Genomic DNA, 12,058 nt, shown 5'->3' with positions numbered 1-12,058 from the left:
GTGAGTGGCAGAGCCAGGTCTACATAACCCTTGAACATCTACGTAGTCTCAGGTAGTTGCTCATATCAGGTATGTCCCCATGGTCTCTAGTGGTAATATGAGACATCTACCTCTACCTCTACCTCTTCTGCTTCATGTCTAGGACCCTAGATATGATCCTCAGGGACAAGACATGTTGGGACTTCTCCATGGCCTCAAGTGCACCCTTGCATCTCCAGTTCCATCTCTCTTGATAACATTCAAACTGTTCTGCACTTTCATTCCCATTTGTCCAGCACGTATTTGCACATTGTAGTGGCTCCCCCTGCAGGTGGGCCTCAAGGCTGCCAGGCCTCCAGGTGACCTCCTCTACCTATGCCATGGTTGCATGTTTGCAAGCAGACACCTCAGTATCTATACCCTGCTGTTTGGCTGTTTAGCATGGTGGCAGGCATTACCTCTGTGTGTCTATAGCTTACTCATGCCTCACAGTGGCAGGCAGGCCTTCGAGTGACTTCCTCTGACGGTGCCCTGTGGCATGGCAGTGGACATGTCTTTCTGTGTCTTCCTCCTCTGATGCTGCTTTGTGTTGCACGGCAGTAGGCAGGCCTCTGTGTGTCTTCTGCCTACTTGCTCTGTAGATCGCTCTATCTAAAGATGTTTTCTTCTTCACAGCACACGGATGCAGAAACAGGCATATCCATGTGAGTTGGGAGCCAGCCTGGCATCCATATCAGGTTACAGGCCAGCATGGGTGACATAATGATCCCCTTTCTTCGCATAAAAGATTGATTTTGCAAGATCTCCTGAGCCCATCATTTCTATCTCCTTTTTTCTGACCCTCTGGACATTCTCAAGAGCCTGTCACTGAAGAGTGATGGTCCAATACAAGGGAACTTCTTGCATTCAGGGAATCTGTTACGTCTGATCTGTGAGCAGTGCTCATCATAGTGGGCACGTATCTCGTGTTTCCCACTGATTCATTGTGAAACCAGTCTTCTGTCTGGATTCTCCGTAGTACAAAGAATAGAGTATTGTAATTCTCCAACATGAAATCCATGTACAGTGTGCTCTGAGCACAAGTGAGACATTGACAGTCCAGGAGAAGCCCACAGCCACATCCCTGGATATTAACAGACCCTGGAGAGCATTTGCCAGAGAAGCATTTGTTCTTGTTGCTCTTCTCTGAGTTTCTGTCTCAGGAATAAATAAAGACAGGAATTCTAATATGCACCGAAATCCCCTCTCTGTCAAGCCAGGGTCCACATTCAGAGTCCTCTACAGAGACAGAGGTATAAATAGTACTGTCTCCTTTCTCTGCACCGTCCCCCTCTCTTTGTGCTGTATCAACAGTAAGCAGTTCTGGCTTGTCAGTGAGACCCAGAGACACCAGCCTGAATCCTCCTCTTCTGTTCAGTATCATGTGACTCCCTAGGTCGGACAGGCAATGGCGGGTGTTCCAGCTCTTTCCTCCTTCCTCTTATCTGCCATCTTCCATTTTGTGTCTTCATTTTCTTCTGGTTTTGTATCTTGATTTTTTTTCTGGTTTTGTAATTGATTTCAAGTCCATGACAAATCTACCTGTCCAGCCCTAAGCTTTGCAAACCCACCCGTGGCAATAAAGTGGCTGAGAGTTAGGGCTTTTGTGGTCGGACTGATTGGATTTGATGTTCACTCTGTCATGTATTAGCTCTGTAAACATGGACAAGTTTCTTAAACATTCTGTCACAAAAGTCAATGCATATGAGTTTAGTATTCTATCCTGCATGCATAACTGTGAGTCCTTATTAGTGGGGAGTTCAGCACATACCAATAATTTTACTTGGCACTCAGTGTGCCCAGGCTGTTGTGATCCTTACGAATGCTCAGCTAAGAAAAGTTGTCTTTCTGGCTCTAAGTCCCACTTCTGAAAATATCCTGTTGAAGGAATTCCTACCTTGGAGGACCCAAAGGCAGCTCTTGTGCTCTGGAGCTGCCTTCTTTGCTCATTATTTTTGTTTGCATCTACTGTGGGTGGGATGTTGTTTCAGCTGCTCTTGCTTCTGCTCCTGTGAGTCCTGCCATCGGTCTTGCTGATTTTGCTGATGTCTAGTTGCTGGCTAAGGACTGTTGCCCTTCTCAGATTAGGGAAAATGAATTTTGGCTTTTCCCATTGTTACGATTCCATGAACTATCTTGGCTCTACATGGAGAAGCGGTACTTCGCCCATGGATGGGGACCCCAATCACAGGCTCCCATGGCATTTTCCCCCTGGGCTCTCAGACTGTAACAAAGAGCTTACAGAACCGCTTTCTGAGATATTATTAGTTATTCTCTTGCAGCCAATTCTTAAATTTGGACCAGCTTTATTTATAGTAAGTTATTCTGAAAAAGATTCCTTTCAGAGGACTGAGGAGGATCCTCAGGTCTCGATGCTGTTGCTAAGACATCTCTTATGAACAATTTTAGTCTTTTGTTTCCCCATTTCCACTCTAAACAAACTTATATCTGTCCTTCTGACTTTCCTTAGGAAAAGCGATATTGACTCTGTTTCCTGGGAGGGTCATGTTGATTCTGTGGTACTGTGCACTATCAATGGCCTTTTTTAAGAATGGAAGATTCTGTCTCTAGCCTTCACATTAAAAGAAAGGAGAAAATAATCTAAGTGGACACTCTATGTACAAATATATGTAAAATACCAGTAAAGCAGGCAAGTATTTTTTCCCAATTTTTAGTTTTCTTTTATGTTATTTGATCATGGGTTGAAAACCAGGAAAAACTTAGAGGCAAGGTCTTAGAGATAAGCACGAAGGAATGAAGAAAGGTAGTGAATGAAAGCATAGTAACAGGCATTCCAGAACAGGTACATTAGAACAATCTCCTTTCTCGTTTCTTTTCCTTGATAGGCTCTCTACTGCCTTGACTTACAATGTGGCAGTGGGTTTACAGCAGCCGTTCTGCTCAACCTTACAAGTACTGAAACTACAGGCACATGCCACGACACCCAATAATGCTGCAGTTTTCCCAGCAAATACTTACATTTGACAAAAGTACAACAGATTGTTGACTTCTTTTTCTGTATTTTTAATTTTCTTTCTTTTTTATTTTTTGTGATACTGAATATTAAACCTAAGGCCTTAATAGATCAGTGCTTAATAGATCAGTGTTTAACCAGTGGGTTGTACCCTCAATTTTGATTTTTTCTTCTATTGTGAGGTATGGTCTCATACGCTGCGTGGCCAAGGCTAGTGTTGGATTTACCCTAAAAGTTGGGGAAACTTAGAACTAGGGTTCCTCCTGCCTCAGCCTCCCATGAAACTGGGATTATGGGCCTGTATTACCAGGTCTCATTTTATTTAATATAAGTTTTGTTCTTTATAATTATTATACTTTGTATAATTCTAAATAGTTATAGAATATAAATTTTATGGAAGCTTGAGGAGTCTATTTAGAAGTTTTTAATTTCAAAACAAGGTAAATGAAAACTTTTTTTGTCTGATGGCTAGTAAAGATATCATAAAAATATATTGAATTAAAACTGGCAAATAAATATGTTTGTCACCTTTCTATTGGCAAGTAGCTTGGTACCAGATGGGATTCCATAAATAAACACTGTGGTTTGCCATCTCCAAAGAAAGTTTTCGTTATTCCAAAAACTAAAATACGCAGAAATAAGGCAGAAAGATACACTTTGTTTTATAAAGCCAAGTAAAATATATACTGTATTACTAAGAAATGAGTTGGAAAGAAAGGTTCAAGAAGTCACCAACTAGGACCGTGGAGTTTGGGAGGGTGTTGGTATGTGAACATGCCTGGTGTGTTAGCATTAGATCAGGATAAACATTACAAACACTAGATACAAGCAGAGAAGAAGCTGGGGGCAGCTGTGGGATTCTTTGACATTGTATGTTACCTTAACCAGAGTAACCAGGTCAGTCAGTGGATAGACAGGTGGTGTGGTTAGGAGAAGACAGTTTGGATCTGACTTGTCCTACAAAGGGTTATGTGCTAAAGGGCTGGTTCAAGTGCAGCAGTGATGCAGGTAAATGGTTGTGTCATAGAGTTCAGGTGTCATGAATGTTAGGGACCATCGCTTGATGGCTATTTGGGAGTGGTGAGGCTTGTAAGTGACAAACCCTAGTTGAAGGGAATGGTATCTAGTTAGAGGTATTTGAGCTGTATCCTTAGTAGTTATCTCTTGTCTCCGAGCCGCCCCACTGCCTGCCTCCTGGCTTTCACGATGTTAGTAGCTTTGACCCACCATGATGTTCTGCCTGTGAGAGGCCTGCAGAGATGGGGACAAGGAGCCATAGCCTGAAATCTTGACACTACCTTTGAAAATAAACCTTGAGTTGATTTAACTCAGGTATTTTGTCATAAAGAAGGAAAGCTGTGTGAATTCGATCTATTGCTGTAACATCTGGTGGATACTGTTCCTTTTCCTGTTTTCAAAGGGATGGAAGTGTGTGTGTGGGGCTCAATATTCACTCATGTGTCCTTTGCTGTTTTCACTTATACATTCTAGTTTTGAACCTTACTGTATTTTGAAGATCCTATATTTTAAATATAGCCTTATTTTAATTGTTATCATCGTGAACTTTTCTGATTCACTATGTCCTTGATCTTTACAAAAATGGGCTGATTATTTAAGACTTTAGTGTCCTTCTTATATGTACAGGTGTAACTGATTATAACACTTTTACATTATTTTGTAGAATCAATAACTTGTGACTGGAGGGTTCAGACAGGCAAAATATATACCTCCCTGGAATTAATAAGTAAGGGCCTAGATTTTTATCTTGTACAAAAGCTAAATTTATGCCGTGGACTTAGTGCATTACACTTCATGAAGAGACATATGCTGATTCCCTCTGGCTGTATCTTCATCACCATGTGCAGGGCTCAGTGTTTACAGTCCATGAGATTGGGAACATGATTGAGTCCATGAATTACTACACTGTAACTTTTTTTATGGCTGCCAGAAATTTGTTGCCTTTGTAGTTGTTTGTCTGCAAGGTCTTACCCTATATATTCTGACCTTATTATCTGACTTCTTTTGAGGTATAAAATCATTTTATTTACTAATATTATTAATACTTACATTATTATTTTTTCATCTTTGGAATTTTTTTCTGTTCTTACCTGATGCCACATTCTCTGGTTTTCTTCCCACCTCTCTCATATTACTTCTGTCAGGTCTTGTTTTTTTCTACCAGCCTTTTCTATTATTCTCGGTGATAATTCCTTTCTTTCTCTGTCCCTTCTTCCTTCCCTTCACCATTCCCTCCATCTCTCTCTCTCTCTCTTTATGAAAGCAGGGTACACATATATATTTTTATATATACATCTATCTGTATGTATATTTATACATACATATTCATATTATATACATGTTATTTTCTCTAAGTTTAATGCACTAATACCAAGAATACATACATACATACATGTAGACACACACACACACACACACACACACACACACACACACACACACATATATATATATATATATATAAAACATTTCTCTCTGCTTTCTTTATTCCTCTTTCTTTGCTTCATCGGCTCCCATAATTCTCAGGACTTATGTTCTCTCAGCCCTCCTATTTTCTTTTTGATATCAAGGTGTGATATTTTATTTTTTTATCTAAGATTCTGTTTATAATTATAGGGCATAGTATGATAATTCAATTCATGTATGCAGTGTGTAATAATCAAATCAGGATGGCATTTATATCTGTCCTCTGCCTTGAGCCCTACCTGAATGCTGAAACAAAAATTCAAAGATTCCAAAGAGAAGAGTTGCCTTTTGAATACTTTTACACAGATGATCCACAAATGTGCTTATCCTTGCATTTTTATTATCTAGCCCACCTCTTATACTCATTTCACTATTTGTCCTTCTCTACCTTTTGCAGGTTCTTCTAAGTAATCAGTAATGGGTTAAGCCCTGCAGATAGTGACTAAATGCTCTGTGAATAGCTATTAGTATTTTGAGACAGAAAATAATTAGCGAAAATTCCAACAGCCAGTGAGAAAGCCCAGTTAGTAAAGTGCAAGAGCTACAAAGATGTGGGCATATGCACTTGGGCTCAGAAGACACCGTGTATAATTGAGGGCGGATTTTGACTTGGTAGCAGTCATCAGTTGAAGTGAGGGGAAAAGTTGAAGGGCAGTGGTATTCAGGATGGAGCTGTGTTCATGTCAAGTACGTATGTGGAAGCCCTAGCCTCAACACTTTTGGAAGCCATGTCTTTGACATGTTAATTAAGGCTAATGATATAAAGGATAGCATCCCAAGGCAGGAGACCTAGAGTCCTTACAAGGGAGGTCTATAGCCGTGATGCATGTTCAACATAGGAAAGGCATCTCTACACAGAGGTGAGACCAGTTTTCAGCTGGGAACCAAGGTCTTATAAGAACTCAGCCATGTCTCACCCTTAATCTTAGACTTCCATGTGTGGAAGCTGTGAGAAAATAAATTATGGCATTGACTATAGCAAGTGTATAGTATTTTCATTTGGAACACCAAGAGCTGTATAAACAGGAAAACCCTGTAAGGGGAGGAAGAAAGATGGCTAAATACAAATTCTGGAGAATGACCTCGTCCCCACATGAGAAGGCAGACTTGTGGAGAAGTACCAGAAGAAAAAGTTCCAGAATAGCAAAGATGCTAAAAGCAGAGGACACAAAGCTCTGGAAGGTGAGGAGTTTGTTTAGAGGAAGTGAGGGATAGAGTCAGAAAGTGTTTATGAGTTTAGGTTAATTATACAGAGACCATAACAAATTGTACAAACAGAGTTGCTGCTTGAGAGACAGTGAGAAGGAGTTAGGGCAGAAAAGTTGAAGATGTTGAATATTTGACCCAGAATCCAAGGAAATTTCTTTTTATTTAGAGGAGACAATAAGAAGTAAAACATACCTTATTCCTGTAAACAATTTAGTTCCTGGAAGATACACTAAATATTGTCTTCAGTCATTGAAAATAAGTATTTGTTAAAGGAAGTCTATCCCCACATACACACACGCAGCAGGAAGGGGTGTGGGATGGGATGGAAGTCAGAGCAGGCTTTGAAGACCTATTGAACCTGCTCAGTTTGTCAGATAAGCAGAAGTCATACACAGGAAAAAATAAAGATTAAGGAAACAAAACAAAACAAAATAAACATCAAAATGTTTACATAACTGACCAAGACTGAGAAGATGTCTTACCAAAATGAAAAACCTTGTGACTGATGAGATTTCAAGTTGAGGCATCACGACGGTATTACTATAGGCAAATGTGAATTTGTACTAAATGAAAGGCTACTTCAGTCTTGCCTATAAACTCAAGCCCTGTGAAAACAATACTAATTTTGTATTAATTTCTTTTTGTTGTTTCTCTGCTAAAATACTCCGGACAAAGTAACATGAGGGAGAAATGCTTTGTTTAGCTTAAAGTTCCAAGTTCCTGTCTATTTTGGTCTTGAAGTCCTAGGAACAGGAGAGCTGATCACATTGCATTTGCAGTCAAGAAGCAAAGTGTGATGAAGGCATGTTTGATGCATAATTGTTGGTTCAAGATAATTTTCATCTCATGTATGTGGAGAAGCTCATTCCTGAATGGTTCTGTATTCTTTCAAGTTAAAAACACTAAGCACTACAGGTTTCAACTAATAGTATCAAATAAAGAACATCAGATTTTTCACCACTTACAAAGGAGAATACATAGAAATGAAATATGTTTATATCCAACAATTTTATGTAAAGTAATATATATATATTTCTTTTTATTGTAAGAAGATATTCTTTTGGATGCGTAATCATTAAGTTTAATCCATGATTTTGTTTATGATGAGATACACTATTCTAAAATATATAACAACTGTTAAAATTATTTAAAAATAGACAGGGACATCCAAGAATATAGAGAAAGTAGAAAGCCATAGAAATGTTGTTGCAGCCATGCCTGTGTAAATCTTCACGTTTACTATAATTTTCAATGTAAGATAAATGTTTGGTACATGTAATATATTAATACATCATCTCTTCTTATTTACAATAAATTTATGATTTAATAATAACACAAGAACTTGAAGAATATAGGAAACTTGGATTTCTAGCATCAGTTTATCTATGTACTACATCTATATCTATATTTTTAAAACTCAATAACAGTAAAATTCACAATGTCTGTATCCACTAAGAATTACCACACATGCAAAAACATAGAAAAATATGGCATGCAGTGAATGGAAAATTCAATATAAGCAGACCCTAAAATGTCATGAAAAATAAGTTCTCTAGATGATGATATTTCAAAGGTTATTAAGGCTTCATTCCATATGTGCAATAGCTTACTAATTGAATACATGGATTGAAACCATTAATTGAATCTATGAAAGATGTAAAATACTATCACAAAACCTCGAGAAGGGAAAAAGTCCATTTTGTGATAAGAAGCATATTGGACTTTATTAATAGGAGATTCTAACCTTTACAACAAGAAAAAGCAAAGTACCCGAAACGATACATGAAAGAACATATTTAAATTCATGAAACTGGAACTGCTAAAGAGTCTAAATATTTGAAGAAATAATACCTGGAAAAAAAATTAAAGTTGGTGAGAAAGCACAAGACTTTGGGAGAACTCATACTTAAAGCACACAACATGAACCCTTTAGAGGAACTTAAAATTTAGGAATTCAAAAGATAAGGTTACACTGGAGGCAGAATAAGTGAGGTAGGAATGGCACCGAGCAGGTGGAATTGATGCCAGTGAAAAGTATTCAGGAAATCTTTAAAATACTGAAGGAAGTTCTTCCAAGATGGCACAGCCAGGGTATACTTTATCTTAGTAGCAGAAGATTGGAGACTGTGGTTATTGGCGAATAACCAGTGGCTGACTCTAAAACACCAACGTCCTGGATGGGAGGGGACATCCCAGATGCTGATGAAGCACAGTTCAGCGCTGCCAAGGCTGTCTCCCGGGTCTAGCCACATAGCTCAGGGCTAGTCGTGCCTGCCTGGGGCGTTCTGCTCCAACAACCAGACCTCGGATTCCTCCTGTTTCCCCGAGGACAGTGGCTGGCTACAGGGGTCAGCGTCCCAACCCAAATATATGGTTTTACTGGTCCCTGTGTGGAGACCGACTGGACAGTATGATTGTACAGGATCCTCTGTCCAAGATGGCAGAGCCCAGCCAAATCTGAGTGCCAGGATGGCAGTGCCAGCTTGGGTAGCAAGCAGCTGTATGCCTGAATCCAAATGCATAATGGCAGTACTTGTAAGCAGCAAGGCTGATTCCATAACACCAGAGCCCGATTGTGAGCTGCCTGATCTAAGGTACCCATCTGGGACACAGACAGGAGAGTGGCCAGCAGAGGTGAGCTGTACTCAGGCTCTAAACGACATCATCTGGCTGCCATCCCAAGGAGGCCTCTGTGGAGCCTGGGCAACATTTAGTTTAGAACCCTCCCTGCCTACTCCAGAACTGCATGACCATCAGGGACCAGCAGGCCTGCTAATACCAGAGACAATCACATAGCTAGAGGTCAGCATAAGAACACAATCAACAAAACCCAGGGCCATATGACACAACAGACACCAGATATCCTAACACAGCAAACCCTGGAGATACTATCACACTTGAAGTACAAGAAAATGATCTTAAATCTGAGATTATAAAAAAAAATGATAGATCCCTCAAAGAAATACAGGAAAATACAATCAAACAGATGAAGGAATTGAATATATCCCTTGAACAATTATAGGAAAATACAATCAAATGGGAGGAGGAAATGAATTAAGCTGTACAAGACAAAAATGGAAGTTGAAATATAAAGAAAACACAACTGAGGCAATCCTGGAAATGGAAAATCGAGGGAAGAGAACAGGAGCTACAGACACAAGCACCAGCCACAGAACACAAGAGATGGGAGACAGAATCTCAGGTGTAGAAGATACAGCTGAAGAAATCAATATATCAGTCAAAGAAATTGTTAAATCTAAAAAGTCCTTGACAATTTGGCATCATGCCTCATGCCTTTGGTTCCAGCACTTCTGAGGCAGAGGCTAGCTGATCACCATGAGTTCACAGCCAGCCTGGTCTACAAATTGACTTCAGGACAGCCAAGATAATATAGAGAAACCCTGTCTTGAACAAACAAACAAACAAACAAACAAATAAAACAATAATCACAATAACAACAAAAAATTTCCTGACACAAAATAAGAAATCTGGGACACTATGAAAATATCAAACCTAAGAATAAAAGGAATAGAAGAAGAAGAAGAAGAAGAAGAAGAAGAAGAAGAAGAAGAAGAAGACTCTAAGACCCAAGACCCATAAAATATTTCCAACAAAATCATAGAAAAAACCTTCCCCAACCTACAAAAAGAGATGCCTATAAACATACAAGAAGCTTACAGAGCACCAAATAGATTGGATCAGAAAAGAAAATTATCCTGTCACATAATAATCAAAACACTAAATTTACAAAACAAAGAATATTAAAAGCAGAAGGTGAAAAAGTCCAAGTCACATATAAAGCCTGACATGTCATCAGACACTCTAAAAGTTGGAATGCCCTAGGCAGGTATCTTACAGACTCTAAGAGACCACAGTAAAACTATTAATCATCATAGAGGGAGAAAACAAGATTCCTTCGTAAAGATCCTATGCTAGCAACTTAACAGCATGCCTAAAAGCTCTAAAACAAAAAGAGGCAAACATATCAAAGAGGAGTAGATGACAGGACATAATAAAAAACAAGGGTGAAATCAATCCATTAGAAACAGAAAAAGAGAAAAAAATCAATGAAAACAAAAGCTAGTTCTTTGAGAAAATAAGCAAGATACACAAAATCTTATCCAAACTAACTAAAAGGCAGAGGGAGCATAATGAAATTAATAAAATCAGAAATGAAAAAGGAGACATAACAACAGATACTGTGAAAAAAAATCATTAGGTCTTACTTCAAAAGCCAGTGTTCCACAGAATTAGAAGCTCTAAAGGAAATAGATATTTTTCCTGATAGATTTCACTTGCCAAAGTGAAGTCAAGATCAGGCTAACAGGTGAAAATTTCCTTTTATACACAAAGAAATTAAAGCAGTCATCAAAAGTCTCCCCACAAAAATACCCATAAAAAACAAAAGCCAAACAAACAAACAAAAACAAAAACAAAAAAGAATACTCAATAAAATACTTGCAAGCTTAATCCAAGAACCTTATCCACCATGTTCAAGTAGGCTTCATAGCAGGAATATAGAGATGGCTCAACATATGAAAATTCATCAATATAATGTATAATATAGACAAATAAAACACATGATAATTTCATTAGATGCTGAAAAAGCTTGGACAAAATCCAACACCCCTTCATGTTTAAAGTCTTGGATAGATCAGGGATCCAAGGCCCATTCCTAAACATAATAAAGGCTATATACAGCTAGCTGATAGTCAACATCAATTTAAATGGAGAGCAACTCAAAGCAATTCCACTAAAATCAGAACAAGACAAGGCTTCCCATTCTCCCTATATCTCTTCAATATAGTATTTGAATTTCCAGCTAGGGAAATAGTGGAGATCAAGTGGATAAAAATTGGAAGGGAAGAAGTCAAAGTGTCTCTATTCACAGATAATAAGATAGTATACATAAGTGACCCAAAAAATTCTACCAGAGAACTCCTACACCTGAAAAACACCTTCAGCAAAATGACTGAATACAACATTAGTTTAAACAATTAGTTGTAGTATATACAAACAATAAATGGACTTAGAAAGAAATAAGGAAAACTACACCCTCACAATAGCCACAAATAATAGAATAAAATATCTTGGTGTAACTTTAACAAAGCAAGTCAAAGATCTGTGGGACAAGAACCTCAAGTCTATAAAGAAAGAAACTGAAGATGATATCAGAAGATGGAAAAATATCCCATCCTCATGGACTGATAGGATCAACATAGTAAAAATTGCCATCTTACCAAAAGCAATATACAGATTCAATGTGCAACCCCCATAAAACTACCAACATAATTCTTACAGATCTTGAAAGAGCAATTCTAAACCTCATACAGAAAAGGAAAAAAAAAAAAACAAGCCAAACCAAACCAAACC

At 38.4% G+C, this 12,058-nt stretch overlaps 1 protein-coding gene across 5 annotated transcripts in view; it reads left to right on the top strand.

Moving 5' to 3' along the window:
• The window catches only part of LOC311605446 (uncharacterized protein), a 354,125-nt gene that overhangs the window by 74,716 nt on the left and 267,351 nt on the right, over positions 1–12,058 (top strand). The window lies entirely within an intron of this gene.

The sequence above is a fragment of the Acomys minous genome (genome assembly GCF_964271855.1).
Source record: "Acomys minous genome assembly, chromosome: 9".
Classification (NCBI taxonomy): domain Eukaryota; kingdom Metazoa; phylum Chordata; class Mammalia; order Rodentia; family Muridae; genus Acomys; species Acomys minous.
The sequence above is the reverse complement of the archived record's forward strand: the minus strand, read 5'-3'. Positions and strand labels throughout refer to the sequence as shown.